The sequence below is a fragment of the Nycticebus coucang genome, chromosome 20 (genome assembly GCF_027406575.1).
Source record: "Nycticebus coucang isolate mNycCou1 chromosome 20, mNycCou1.pri, whole genome shotgun sequence".
Lineage (NCBI taxonomy): Eukaryota > Metazoa > Chordata > Mammalia > Primates > Lorisidae > Nycticebus > Nycticebus coucang.
Window position 1 is genome coordinate 28743163 of NC_069799.1, and position 5854 is coordinate 28749016.

General features: G+C 38.2%; 1 pseudogene; it reads left to right on the forward strand.

Moving 5' to 3' along the window:
• Positions 1-260: 260 nt before the first annotated feature.
• Positions 261-1017, forward strand: LOC128572543 (olfactory receptor 2T2-like; annotated as a pseudogene).
• Positions 1018-5854: the final 4837 nt, after the last annotated feature.

Consider the following 5854-nt stretch of genomic DNA (forward strand, 5'->3'; position numbering starts at 1 on the left):
ATCTAGCCTATAGTTTAGGCCTAGGAAGATCACAGATGATGAAACTGAGTTAGTTTACAGACTAATTTATCTATACAGTGTCATACTGATCATTAATACTGAAACCAGGATTTGAAATAATTCTGATGTTGATACTCTTTCTTTCATTCATTCCTCTGACATGCATTGGGCCCTTCCTTTCATTCAGCTCTTCTTAAATATTGAGTTATTAACTAACTCACCAGTTTTCTGTCTTGCAGTCCAAGGAGCTACGATGTGACATGACCTCAGAGGCTATACCTTGGAACTCCACTGACTTCATCCTCATGGGCCTCATCACCCACCCAGGATTCCCTGGGGTTATCTTTGCCACTGTCTTTTCCATCTTTGTGGTGGCAGTAACAGCCAATGTGGTCATGATTCTGCTTATACATGTGGACTCTTAACTCCACATACCCACGTATTTCTTGCTCAGTCAGCTGTCCATCATGGACATTGTTTACATCTATATCACTGTCCCCAAGACCTCCTGTCCTGCAAGACCTCCTATCCAAGGAAAAGACCATGTCCTTCCCGGGCTGTATGCTTCAGATCTTTCTCCACCTGACACTGAGCAGAGCAGAGATCTTCCTGCTGGGCCTCATGGCTATGACCAGTATGTGGCTGTGCACAGCCCTCTCTGGTATGCAGTGCTCATGAACCACAGTACCTGCCTGTTCCTGGTGGTGGGCTCCTGGGTTGGTGGCTCCTTGAATGGATTTATGCTGACTCCATCACCATGAGTTTCCCCTACTGTGAGTCCCGGGAAATCAATCATTTTTTCTCTGAGATCTTATCCATGCTAAGCTGTTGTGTGTGGACATGTCACTCTATGAGACCCTGAGGTATGTGTGCTGTGTGCTGATGCTGCTCATCACAGTGTCCATCATCTGTGTCTCCCATGGCACACACCTTCCTCACTGTCCACCAAATGTTTTTCTATATAGGATGAGACCTTTGTATCTGCATTGCTGTCCAACTTTAGAATGGAAATTTTGAGGAGCATTTGCTATGTCCTTGATGATTTAATGTCAAGCATTGAATGGAAGTAAAATATTTTCATATATGATAGTGAAGGAGTTTTATTTAGCAAACTTCTGTGAAGATGACATGGGTAGATGATTGTGACTTGGGTTGTGTATTCTTAGTCACATTTATGAACATAATTATTTTCTGACCTCTGAAATTACATGTAAATCTTTGCAATGTCTTTATTCACTAGGAGGCTAATATATGCCTGGAGATTAATAAACATTGATCAACTAATTAGAAATTGACTTTGTAATTAAAATTATAACATTGCAGCAAACCTGCAATGCTTCCATTCATGCCTTAACAAAGTGGTTATAGATAAGTGTGCAATGAATAAATCAAGATGTTTCATTAGCTAAATTAGCTCCCAGGGTTACTTTGTTTAATTTTCTTATTTTCAGCCTCTTTATTGGTATGCCGGTAAACAAATATTGTCTTTTTTAGTTGGTTGGGGTTAGCTGTGGTGTTTTAATAGGTGTGCAACTTTGATAGAGTACACAAACCTTTCATCATGCATCATTTTACCTTTAAAGTTTTCCTGTGTGTAAAGTCCTGAAATATGAAAAATAAAAAAAGAAGTATTGATTCACCTCCTGTTTATTCTCTCCATCAGTACAAGGTTTAGTAAATGTTGTACTAGTTGTTGAGTGGCATACAGCTGAAAAAATTATTTTAATGTCAATATAGAGAAAGAAGGAAAAATGTTCCCTCCATTGATAACTTACATGAGTTTCCCCTACTGTGGGTTCCAGGAGAACATAGGTAAAGAATATTACCTTCAATATGCTAATCACTAGGTTAGTTTTGCCTCAGAAGATTATTAATAATTTGATCTTCACACTGAAATCAAACAAACAAGTAAAAAAAAGACAATAATGGCCTGGTGGGATAAATTTCCTTAAGTGTAGAAACTGCCCAGGATTTATTTATATTCCTTTATGAAATATCCTCACTTATTTCAGTTGAGTTCCAACTCTTTGATTAACTTGTATCTCTAATGCCTTCTTTCCTATCTTCCTCCTGCCTTACCTTGAACCCCTCATGATCTTCCTCCTCTCTGTAAAATTGCTTCCATTCACATTTTGCATTTTTGCTCTACCCAGGACATTTATGTTTTCTCTCCCACCACCACAGTTTCTATTATTAATAACCAATAGTACTTTTATTTTTACATTTCCAAGATTTTATCCTTTGTATATTTAACGAGGACATTTAACTCACTCATTGATTGGTATTTAGTCTTGGAAAATAACAAGGCAAGTTCTTAGAGACATCCTAGGCCTTAGAGACTGGGTCAGTGAAAGAGGGAACTTACTTGATGTTGTTAAGAATCCATTCAACTGATTCAGTGGTATACATGGATATGTTCACTTTATGATGACTTGCCAATCTTACCATTTATATATGTATTTTTCTGTTATTGTCTACTTTAATATAATTTTAAAAAATGTAAATCATACACATGATAGGTGCCTTCTCCTCTCAAGCATAGACTAGTCTCAATGTAAAAGGGAATGACCAGGGATTTTTTTACTCCTGTCCTTTCTCCAAATTTTTTTTTTTTTTGAGACCTTTTCTCCTGATAGTAATTCATTTTAACCTCAAATTCCTGGATTCAAGCAATTTTTACACCTCAGCCTCTTGAGTAGCTGATACTACAGGCATGTACCACCATATCTGGCTAATTTATTTTTAAAAAATTTGTAAAGACTATGTTGCAGAGTCTGGTCTTGAACTCTTGGCCTCAGGTGTTGCTCCTACTTGGCCTCCCAAAGTGCTGGTATTACAAGTGTGAACCACCATGCCAAGTCAGCAAATTATTCTTCCTTTTTTTTTTTTTTTAACAAGAGAGGATTTCTCCTCTCTCTGTTGCCCCAGCTAGACTGTAACATCACCAACATAGCTCACTGCAACCTCATACTCCTTAACTCAAGCTGTCTTCTTTCATCAGCCTTCTGAGGAGCTAGGACTATAGGCATGCACCACACTCCTGGCTAATTTATTTCTTGTTTGTAGGAATGGGGTCTTGCTCTTGCCCAGGTTGATCTTGAACTCCCAGGCTTGAGCAGTCAGTTCTTCTGCCTCAGAATGCATGCCAAGTCAGCAAATTCTTATTTAGGATGATTTGTACTCACCATATTTTCTTCTTTATTAAAAATAGTACATTGATCAGGCATGATGGCTCATGCCTGTAATCCTAGCACTCTGGAAGGCCGAGGCAGGTGGATTGCTTGAGCTCACGAGTTTGATACCAGCCTCAGCAAAAGCGAAACCCTGTCTCTACGAAAAATAGAAAAACTGAGGCAAAAAGGTCACTTGAGCCCAAGAATTTGAGTTTGCTGTGAGCTATGATGCCACAGTGCTCTACCCAGGGCAACAACTTGAGACTCTGTCTAAATAAATAAATAAATAAATAAATAAATATAATACATTAATTTTGGAATTAAAATTATAAGTTAATAAACTAAGATTGATTCAATATTATCAGTTGTATCTTTGCAACATGGCATGAGCTATTTCAGATTACAGGGGAAAAAGTAAAGAAAAAACTGGCCCCAGAGTTCAAAACATGTTTAGCTACACTATCTGATTTTAATTCTAACCCTCACAAAGTCTTACAGTGTGCTTAGGGAAACAATGAGCTCCATGGAAGATGGAGTAGGTAATGTTCAAAACAAATTACTGTTTCACTGAAGCAAGAGCCAGATGGGTCCTCAGAACTATGTCTTCTGACTTTTGGTCTACTGTTTTGGAGCCAAAGGTTATAATTAACTGATAAAAGCTTTCCACAGGAAAGAAGCATATGGCTCAGTGTACAGCTACCAGCTTGCTAATTTTAATAATGACCTGGGGACAAAGATCCCTGCAGGAGGAACATACTGATAAAACCCATGTGTTGGTGGCTCCCACTGCCCCATCTGGGGTGACACTTGTCAGGGCTGGCCTGCCCGGCCCCGGATTATGTAGGTTCTGGACGCTGACTGCTATACTGTTATCTCTCTTGGGAACAATTACTCTTAGGTGACTGAGGGCTATTTGCCTTAGCAGGTGGGAGAGGGAGAGGAGAAATGGGAGAGAGAAAAGGGAAAAGGGAGAGGGAGACTTTGAGGGAGAAAAGCAGCCTTAGTAAGAGAATGAATCTCAGCAGTCTTGGTGGACGCTCTCCGGGCATTCTGCAGGCAGGAGAAGTGAAAGAGTCAGAGTGAGTCCCTGAAAGAATGTGCATGCTCTGACTGACTTCTCCTGCAGTTTCTTATAGAGGTAACCTCATGGCTAGTTGCACCACAAGTATAGACTGCCAAGCACTGATCTTCTTGTCTCTGGAGCTTTCATGTTCTGTTGAGAGCCAATCCCTCCCCACACCCTTATCACCAAGGTGTTATATTACCAAGATGTTACAGGTGTTTCTTATGATTACATAATATTCTGAACTTAGCTCTCACTTCTCTTTTCCTTGAAGCTATATGGTCTACTACACCCATGTTTATTTTATGTTGGATGCCAGCTAAGCTGGTATATCAAAGACCTGAGGACTCATGTGGAGGGGTGATCAGACCCGCTGTGGGGTCTTTCTGAAGGTGAGGAACATGGGTTTGAAATTAACTAAACTCTTGCCTCTATTTGTTTTATTTATACAGTAAATACCCTGTTTCCTCGAAAATAAGAGTGTCTTATTTTAAGGTGTGCTCCCAAAGATGCGCTAGGTCTTATTTTCAGGGGACGTCTTATCTTTCCTGTAAGTAGGTCTTATTTTCGGAGGATGTCTTATTTTTGGGGAAACAGGGTATTGTGTACACACAATATAAAAGTATAATAGCAGAAGGCATAAAGTTTGCTTATTAAATACTTTATTAACTGCTTTATTAAATACTAAGGATGATTTTAGATAAGAGATGATCCGGGAAACTGAAAATATTTAGACAATTATTTAGGATACTAAGAAAACGTGGACCTCCTTTGCCTAGAAAGCAACAGTACATACCTCCAAGTTAGGTGACTGACTTTAAATGGAGTTCTGCTAAGAAGTCTGAAAACTAAGTGAAAACAAAATGCTTAAAGCATCAGATTCTGGGTCTAAAAGGAAATTATATTCATGAGGCAAGACAATTATAATAATAACTTAGTGGCATTGACAGGTTATTTAGCTAAAATACTAGGCTGACTCATATATAAATGATAAGCTAAAATCAGATGTAGTTTCATTTATTTATTTTAATTGGAATTTTGTTGAGAGTAGATCTTAAACTTGAATGATTGCCATGTTCATGTCACATATGTACCAAACACTCCACTGTGTTCTTCCTTCAAATCCTAGAGACTCAGGCCAAGAAAATATATAAGTTTTTTGTTTTGACTACATAAGTTTGGTTTGTACAACTAGCTGAGAATTTAAAGGTGATAATTAAGTACCTGTAGCTCCAACTGTGATTATCCCACATAATTTAACTTCATTAAATTATACTCATCACATAAGCAAAAACAGCAATCTTTATTTTATTCCATGATGCATCCCAAGTGCCTAGAAATTTTCTCGCATGAAATATGTTCTCAGTAAATATTGTGGAATGAATGAATAAAAGCCATGCCATTTTCAGAAGGCTTAGCACTCTTAAAGTACAAACGTAAATTTTAAAAATGTTTTTAAAAAGATTTCTGGGCTACTCAGGCATAAGGAGTTGCAGTGTACACTGAAGTCCCACAAAATTAGGTGACTTACAAGATTGAATAAAATTTCTTTACCCGGTAAGGGCAAAGCTGGAATTCAAAAATGCTATACATCCTTTTTTTTCAATTCCACTGATTC